This window comes from Ursus maritimus, unplaced genomic scaffold, assembly GCF_017311325.1.
Source record: "Ursus maritimus isolate PB19 unplaced genomic scaffold, ASM1731132v1 scaffold_16, whole genome shotgun sequence".
NCBI lineage: Eukaryota > Metazoa > Chordata > Mammalia > Carnivora > Ursidae > Ursus > Ursus maritimus.
In genome coordinates this window covers 57,137,709-57,147,184 of record NW_024424008.1, presented here as the reverse complement: position 1 = coordinate 57,147,184, position 9,476 = coordinate 57,137,709, and the positions used below count along the sequence as shown (strand labels likewise).

The 9,476-nt window shown below is 40.7% G+C and overlaps 1 pseudogene; it reads left to right on the top strand.

The window, feature by feature from the left end:
- The first annotated feature begins 5,365 nt into the window (after positions 1–5,365).
- On the top strand, positions 5,366–6,504 carry LOC103662536 (annotated as a pseudogene).
- Positions 6,505–9,476: the final 2,972 nt, after the last annotated feature.

The following is a 9,476-nucleotide window of genomic DNA, read 5'->3' as shown; positions in this document are numbered from 1 at the left end:
CATGATTTTAATATATATATATATATATATATATATATATATATATATATATATCATACACACACACACACACACACATGCTTATAGGTCCCATAACTATGGTTATGGATTATGTATATGGCTGATCTCCCCTAAGGTATCTAGGTCATTGCTTTTCATACAAGAGATGTGAAATCACAGAATGTTAGCATATAACCTAAAATTCTCATTTTGCAAAAGAGAAAGCTGAGCCCCAGAGATGTTATACAAACACATGCTATACGTTTAAACAATGAATCATCACATCATTCATTCAACAAATACTTCAGTGACTTAATGTCCAAAAACATAAAGATGTTGGATACGAAGATGAATGACACAATCCCTGACATCAAGAATGTCACAGTTTTCTTGGGAACAGACATATAAACAGCAGTACACTGCCAGTGGAGTGTATCCTTTGATTTAAGTCTTTGAAAAACAGTGTGATGAAATATAAGTTGTTTTTTATTAAATGACTTTGGTCCTTCAATTCCACTCCAAAGAAATGATTTAGTGGGAATAAAGTTGGATATAAGCAAAGATTTATAGAGTGGTTTTCTACCTTTTTAAACAATAGTGTTGCTTATGAGGGTGTTGCTAGATTTCAGAGTAAACTATGGTTTATGATACGTGGAATTCTTTGCATTTATTAAAATGTATGCAGAGGGACACCTGGGTGACAGTTGGTTAAGTATCTGCCTTCAGCTCAAGTCATGATTTCAGGGTCCTGGGATCGAGCCTCTTGTCCTGCTCCCTGCTCAGCGGGGAGCCTGCTTCCCCCCTCCCTCTGTTTTCTCTCCCACTTCCCCTGCTCATGCTCTCCCAAATAAGTAAATAAAATATTTAAAAAAATAAAATGTATGCCGAGGAAGAATATTAACATAGAAAGATGATTGTGACGTATTTATTTTTTGAGAGGCAAAAAGTAGATACCATTGCAGTTTATATTTCATGAACCTTTTTTTAAATGTATATCTTTATTTATGCCTAGAAAAAAACTCTCAGAGTATTAATAGTCATCTCCAAATGGTAAACGACAGATACTGTTCTTTTTCTTGTTTCTCTTGGCTGTATTTTTTTTAAAGTTTTACAATGAATACACATTTGCTTTAAAAGAAAAAAGAAAAAAAAAGACTTCTAAGGAAAATAAGTTATCTGGAAATCAAGGCAGCACTTTCTTTCCTGAATATCTGGATCCATCCATATGGAGCCAGAGTGTGGAAAGGTCTGACCTGTACTGACCCACTCATCAGTGGCCCACTGGACGTGAGCAGTTGTTTTTCACTGAATTGTCCAATTAAGCATTAACTGCAAATCCTTTTTTTTTTTAATTTCATGAGGAAACCCTAAAACAAATGTTTTCTCTGAATCTTTGTGAAGAAGAAACAAGCAACAAGTAAATACATCAGAATCGAAGATGCTTTAAAAAAATATCCAGAGCACATGAGAGCACAGCTCTGCTCACTGTCTTCTGCCAGCAGAGTTGTTGCCACCTCTCTGTGAGCTCTGTGTTCTTGCCAGCCTCCAAGGGGGCTCCCAAGTCACCACATTATCTCTTCAAGTTCCGAACTGGTCTCGTGTCTCGATGGGTTCTATTCTTCGAAAACTGGTAATTCAGGCAAATGTGCTCTCTCTTTATTAGGCAGAACAGCAAGTTAGCCAGAACATCCCACTTTCTGATCGTCCAGGGTAGACAGGTATTTACTGATTAGATCTCACTAATCTCGGTTCTCAACAAAGTGCGTTCAATCTATTAGAAAGGCATCAGCCTGACATAAAAAGGACAAACTGAGACAAATTCAATGGGAATGCTGCACCAAGGTCAGAGCGAAAATAATATTTACCTCGCAAAGACCTCCAGGCACTCAGACAGATTAAATTAGAACAGGAATGAGTACATGCTCTCCTCTATTTATTTCGTTGGCAGGAGGTGCTTTATTTTATATAGATCACATAACCATCATTGAAAATGTATTCTATTTTTAAAGTGTCACACCCTGTCAGAGAGAGAATCTGGCTTCTTAAAGGACACAGTGTAGTCTAGAGGGGGCACAGAAGGAAGAAAGAGGCAGAGAGTGAACATTTATTGAACATCTATGGTTATCTCCTATAACTCTCACCCTGGAATCCTCACTGATCCTAATTCTAAGTCCTTTCAGGGTGTTATTATAATTTGCATTTCACAGATGAACAAATTGAGGTTGAGTTTCAGAGAGTTTAAGAAATAAATCCATGGTTGCACAGTTAGTTAAGTGGCAGGGACAGATTTCAGACTCAGATTTACCAGATCCCAAAGTCAGTGCCTTTTATAAAGCATCCTGCTGTTTCTGCAGGTCAAACAGAATGAATGCCGTCGTGTCATGGTAAATCAAAAAGGAGGCAGAGAAATCAAGTGACAAGGGAAAGTAGACTTGGCATTTAGACATTGAAAGCCTTCTACGAAGTGTGACATACTTTCCCACACTGATATCAGTGGAGACTGGGAGGTGGGGAGGAAGGGAGGAAGAGAATCTGATCAGGTATTTGCACCTTTGCAGACAGACACTCAGTAGGACTGACCTCCAGCAAAGTCATGGTGGAGGTGGTCATTAGCTCTGGTGTTGAGTGGGCCTGCAGTTTCAAGGTGGACACAGCGTGCAGGCCTGCAGTGGGAGTCCAGTGCCCAGGAGATTCGGCCTAGACCAGGCATGCTCCATACTCTCACCGTGCTGCCTGCCCATTCCTAACCTCCCCCCAACACCTGCCTTAGTTCTACAAGCTTCTGATTTGAAGTCAGCCTCAGCTCTGGCTTTAAGGGCTTATAAGTGGCGATTCTACCATTAGAGATTTGTTTCATTTGTGGGGAGTGGTAGTGGGATGGGCTTGTCTTTCTGATGTAGAGAATTAGGACTGAGCTCAAGGTAACCCATTCTTCACTGACCTCCTTCTCTCAAAAGCTGTTCCCCTTGAAGCCTATTTGGATTCTGACCCCCTGCAGACCTTTTTCCAGGCACTCAGAACCATGCTGGATGTAACTAACAGGATTCTGCACCAAGAGAACCGCTAGGTCACGGTCTTCCAGGCTGGAAGATTTCAGTAAACCTTAGCTCTCCCATATCCCCTCTCCTTAGGCCCTGCAAGGTTACCGGTTACATTTGAAAATCTAAAATTGTGGAATTGTAACTTTGACTTTAGAAGTTACTAGAGTTTAATCTCAGATGTCTTCCAGTTCGACTACTTCCCCATTCACCAATAGTTATTTGAAAGTTTGGTCTTATGTTCAATGGGAATTGTTCTTGTAGCTACAGCTCACTGGTGCCAATTCTGCTCTCCACGATTACAGTGGAGTCCCTAGAGCAGCAGTGTTAAAAATGCCTAAAAGAACTGAGTACCTTAATGAGATTGCTGAGAGAGGCTTCTTGTAAGGGGATGTGTGTAGGAAAGTAAGCTCTAGGCAGGCCACTTCCAGGAATTACTTCCAAATGCTCATGGATCCGATTCCCTCTGTTAGGTAGTGTTTGGGGTTTTTCTTCATGTGAAACCAGCCAGGAGTAGGCAGGCCTCAGGTTCCAGGCTGTAAATCTTCTGAGGACAGCTGCTTTTGTCAAATCTTTAGAGAGGCAGTGCTGTGTAAGAAAAAAATCTCAGGCTCCAGTGTGGTCCCACTTGACATCCCAGTTAGAGTTGAAGTGCTGGCTGGAAGAAAGAGGTGGAAGTAAATTCTTTGTGAGTTTTTGACAGTTGGCTTGCAAATAGACACATGTCAATTGTGTAAGGCCTGGTAGAGCATCTAACACATTTTATCGGTATAGAAACAAACAATAGGAACTTGGTGCATTGTATGAAGCTGACTATAGCTCACCCACTCACTGCTCATTGAAAACAAAGCAGCCATAAACTCAGCAAAGAGCAAGCTAACTGTGTGGGTCCTAGAAAATGCCCAGGCCATACCAGCTCTGCCCTTTCTATGACCTGAACCTTCTGGCTTTAGGGCTCAAGGGACCCCAGAGAAGGTAGCCGCTGCGGGGGCCACGGTGTCCGGCCCATGCAGGATGTAGCCACGAGTCCAGTGGCTTTCTACTTAGTATCTTCCAGAGAGGCACCTTGGATTAATGGAATGAGCAGGCTTTGTAGACAGGCAGACTTGGGTTAGAATTCTGGTTTCAGCACTTAGTCGTTGTGTGCCCTTGGACAAATTATTTAGCCTCTCATTTTCTTCCTCTATAAAATGGAGATAATTCTGTATCCCATAGCGGTGTGCCAAGGATTAAGTAGGATAATGTTTGCAAATGCTGTGTATTATAGTAGTTGTTCACGGAATATTTGTTCCGTATCCCTTTTCTGCTGCTAGCTTCCTTGCCTGCCACTCTTCCTCTAGTCAGCAGTTTGGGGTAAGGATGTGTTAGGAAGCACTTTCAGATATAACCCCGCACACACCTTGCCTTTGGGAGCTCTGCCTCTGACTACTGCTACTGCTTCCTCCTTTGACCATTTCGATCCTCATCATCACCTCCACAGAAAGATGAACCAGAGGACATGGTAAAAGCAAAACTCAAATCCATCTGCTCAGTTCTTTCTGAAAAGGGCACAACTTTTGGAAGGAGGCTAATAGCTGTTAATGGGAGTGAGTATGTATGAGGCTTTTCTTTATGATGCATCTATTCTAGAAACTAGAGAGAGAAATCAGACATGATTCCTGCCTTCTAGGGCCTTGCTGTCCAATGACAGAGCTGTATTTGTAGGTAAATAACTTCAGGACTGTGATAAATGTTATAAGAGAGGTATGCCCAGTTCTTTGGTTCAGTAAACTCCACAGACCACTTCTCTCTATCTCACATGTACAGTGCAGCTAAAGAGGGTTCCTGCCTTGTTACTGTTGAACTAGCAACTGATTATGGGTCTGGGGAGGACATTAGCCTTCTTAAGTTCTCCTTGGGTTCTGCTTCTAGTGAATTAATTCCTAGATGGTGGTGGAGAACTAAGAGGCAACTGGCTATTGTTAGCAAAGAATGACGGATGTGGAGATAATTTTGAATTGTGTTAATGTTCTGAGAAACAAATGAGCTCCGTTGACAGAATACTTGATTTAAATAATGGATTACAATGTATTACGTTTCAGTGTCCTTGCTGGAAACCTCAATGCAAGAGCAAGAGGTGGTTGTGAGATCTGATACTATGATAATCCCAAGAGTTTGCTTTTTTCCTCTCATTAAAGAAGGAAAAAAGTCAGTTTCTTTGGATTGTCTAATCAAATTCCTAAAAATAAAACCATTACATTTGAGGCACCTGCCAAGCTGAGGACAGGCGGGTGGGCTGCTTGGAGGACATGGGGAGGAGAGGGCTGGGCCTGTCAAGGGCAGTGAAGATGCTCAACTTCTGTGCCACCCCCAACTGTGTGTGGAAGAGCATTCAGACCTGCCCTCCTCAGGTTTCCGCAGAACCTTGCCAGATGCCAGAAGTAGGTGGATAATTGTAACGAGAACAAACTTAGAAGATAAAATGACTGATTAAGTAAATAAACATTATAGATGATGGACCAAACACTTTGAGACCACTATGATCTGTAGACCTAGTCCTTATAGGACAGTTCTTCAAGATTTATTTATTAGTTTTAGAGAGAGGACGGAAGAGGGGCAGAGGGAGAGAGGGAGAGAGAGGGAGAATCTCAAGCAGACTCCCTGCTGAGGAGAGAGCTAGACATGAGGCTCAGTTTCACAACCCTGAGATTCACATGACCTGAGCTGAAATCAGGAGTCAGGTCACTTAGCTGACTGAGCCACCCAGGCCCCTCTAGGACAGTTCTTTAAGATAAAGCAATACTAGAGGTACTGGATCTTACCAGACATCTGAACAACCCACAGAGTAGATACAGAAAACAAAAGAATTGGTTGAAGATGAAATCAGGACACTGAAACAAACAAAAATTATGAAACTTCTAAATAGAAACAGAAACAAAGAAATAACAGCAATGCTTAGAACCCCAGTGCAGAAGAAAGGGGCCAAGAATAGGATGAAGACATTACCTTTAACCCTTGAAGAGAAGGAGAACAAAGAATAGTCAAAATCTTTTTTTGAAATTTGATTCTTATGAGAAACCAAAACTTACTTACCTCTGGGTGGACACGAGGCTGATGAAATTCCAGAAGTTTTCTACTCCTGATAACTTTCAAGCCCTGCTGAGGTACCGGATGGATTCAGATGAAGAGGTGCTGAGGAAGCTCTTTGAGACCCCAGCAGGGAAGAGCAGACACAGGTGCTAGACATCTGCGAGAGCTGCGTTCAGGAAGAAACCTCAGGGACGTGAGAGATCCTACCTATGATCACTGACCATGGAGTTGATATCGCAAAGGAAGAGCACCTGCCTGTGTTGGTGAGGTTTGCTGACAAATCCATCACCTGAGGAAGGGATCTGTGGGCTTCCTACCTTATGAAGCTGATGCAGAAGTTTCAACTTTGCCATTTCACGCTATGGTAACTTCTCAGTTACATCCATAAACATGGATGTAGTCATAGCCAGGCTTACATTGTGTCCAGTGGATTTTCTACCGAAATTGAAGTTGTTGTTGCCTGTAGACTTTTAGAGAAATACTCCCAAGCTATCTACACACTCTGCTCTTCCTGTGCCTTACATATATGGTTGGCAAAAGCAATGTCTGTTAGGGGAATATCTGTTGCGTTGCCTTAGAAACAATTGACAAAATTCGTTGTTGTTGTTGTTGTTGTTGTTTTTTCCAGTCAATCATCACACCTGCCTCTAGAGCATGGCAATGTAATTTCTGTCCTCTTTCAGAACAGTGAAGAGAGGGGCAAAAAACAGAAGGAAATTGGCCAGCCTCAGTGGTCAGGCAGGAAAGATGCTTTTGAAATTTTAGTGGGCCTCCTACAAGCACTCATTTTATGTTTATATAGTATAGTGACACAAATATGAGAGGGAATAGCTATGGCTGTCCAGGCATTTGAGCTCTGTAGTGCAGTAACAGATTTGGATTTCATTGTTACCATTGTTGTTCTTGAGCATATTCTATCTTTTTACAGAACCTTTGGGGAAAATCTCCAAAGGCAAACCTCTGATGTTTTCTTTGCAGCCAGTCATTTGACTGTGATGCTTTGTTCACTAAGTGAACTGGTGGAACATATTGAAGTTTATCATAAATTTTGGTTTGTGGAAGCCACAAATTTGGCACCCAAGCTTGGTGTTCAAAAGGAACTCCCTGAGAATGTCTGTAGAGCCCAGGAGGCAACCTGGAATCTCAGCTAATGTCTGAGCGTTCCTAAGGAAACTCTAAGTGTTCCAACAGTGGAGCACACCGTTCAGGAACTTAAAGATAGTCTCCGTATAGCACCTGAAAGTTCTTAAATCTTATCCCTGGTGACCTCAGTCATGGGACAGATCACATTTAAGACCCTGGAGGAGCATTGTGCTAATGCGTACAGAAGTGACTTACCCAATCCTGGCATGCTCTCAGCCCAGTTGCACTGTTAAAGAATCAAGTAAGAACACAGAGGGGAAAATATGGAGTTTCCCTCCACCATTTTGAAGCCCTCCATTGGCCAGACATCAGGTTTTTTTCCTCATGTTCATACATTGCTGAAGGTCCTATGTATTTCTGTGATGAGGGTTGAGAATAAACACTATGAAAATAAGTCTTTGAAGAAATGAATTTTGAGGAGGGGTGGGAGGAAGGAATACATTTTATAAAATGTTATAACAGGGTTCACTACTAACCTCTGAGTAGTAGGAGTTTTAAGTATGTTGTTAAATGTCTGTAATGGACAGTTTAAGGGAATTACCAGACGGTGAGGGAAACACATGAGCTCATCAAATGAGAATCTCAGAGTAGGTTTTTGTTTTTATCAAATGAACTTAAACACGTTATAGTTAAAGTTTGAATGAACAGACTGCTTTTGTTGTTGGTCCACATCTGGTTGCTGCTGTTTACATTCTTTGGTTGAGGTTATATCTTCATAAGCCTTTCAGCAGGTGTAAGTTGAACACTTCTGTTGCATGGTCAAGACAGGATCAGAGGCCCTGGGTGCTGACAACTGTTTTCTTCTTTCTTTTTCCACATCTGTATCTATTGCCTCATCTTAGTTTATAAGTAAAACCTGAAAAACCTACAAAAATGTTCTATGGTTTGTCCAGGAATAATACAGAAAATGTTGCTATTATTTTTGGTGAAGAAAATAAGTTTTGTATAGTTTATTTCCTAAGTATACTGTGAGTTTTGTTTTGTTTTTTTTTGAAGTATTACCCTTAAAAGGTTTTTTAAAAGTTTTTATTTAAATTTGAGTTAGTTAACTTATAGTGTAATATTAATTTCAGATGTACAGTATAGTGATTCAACGCTTCCATACAATGCCCAGTGCTCATCATGACATGTGTATTCCTTAATCCCCATCACCTATTTAACCATCCCCCACCCACCTCCCGTCTGGTGACCATCAGTTTGTTCTCTATAGTTAAGAGTCTGTTTCTTGGTTTGGATCTCTCATTCTCTCTCTCCACTTTGCTCATTTGTTTTGTTAAGCAAATTTAGTAAAGTTGCAGGATATAAAAGCAATGTGCAGAAATCTGTTGCATTTCTATATACCAATAATGAAGAAGCAGAAACAGAAATTAAGGAATCAATCCCATTTATAATTGCACCAAAAACAACAAGATACTTAGGAATAAACCTAACTAAAAAGGTGAGAGCCTGTACTCTGAAAACTATAAAACATGGATGAAAGAAAATGAAGATGACACAAAGAAATGGAAAGATGTTCCATGCTCATGGATTGGAAGAACAAATATTGTTAAAATGTCTATAGTACCCAAAGCAATTGACACATTCAGTGCAATCCCTATGAAAATACCAACAGCATTGTTCACAGAGCTAGACAAACAATCCTGAAATTTGTATGGAACCACAAAAGACCTCAAATAGCCAAAGCAATTTTGAAAAATAAAAGCTGGAGGCATCACAATTCTAGACTTCAAGTTACATTAAAAAGATGTTGTGATCAAAACAGTATGATACTGGCACAAAAATAGACACATAGATCAGTGGAGCAGAATAGAAAGCCCAGAAAGGAACCCACAACTATATGGACAGTTAATCTTTGACAAAGCAGAAAAGAATATCCAATGGGAAAAATACAGTTTCTTCAGCAAATGGTGTTGGGAAAACTGGACAGCAACACGCAGAAGAATGAAACTGGGCCATTTTCTTACACCATACCCAAAAATAAACTCAAAATGGATTGAAGACCTAAGTGTGAGACCTGAAACCATAAAATTCCTAGAGAGCACAGGCAGTAACGTCTTTGACATCAGCCACAGCAACTTCTTTCTAGATATGTCTCCTGAGGCAAGGGAAACCAAAGCAGAAATAAACTATTGGGATTTCATCAAAAGAAAAAGCTTCTGTACAGCAAAGGAAAGGATCAACAAAACTAAAAGGCAGCCAACAGAATGGGAGAAGATATTTACAAAT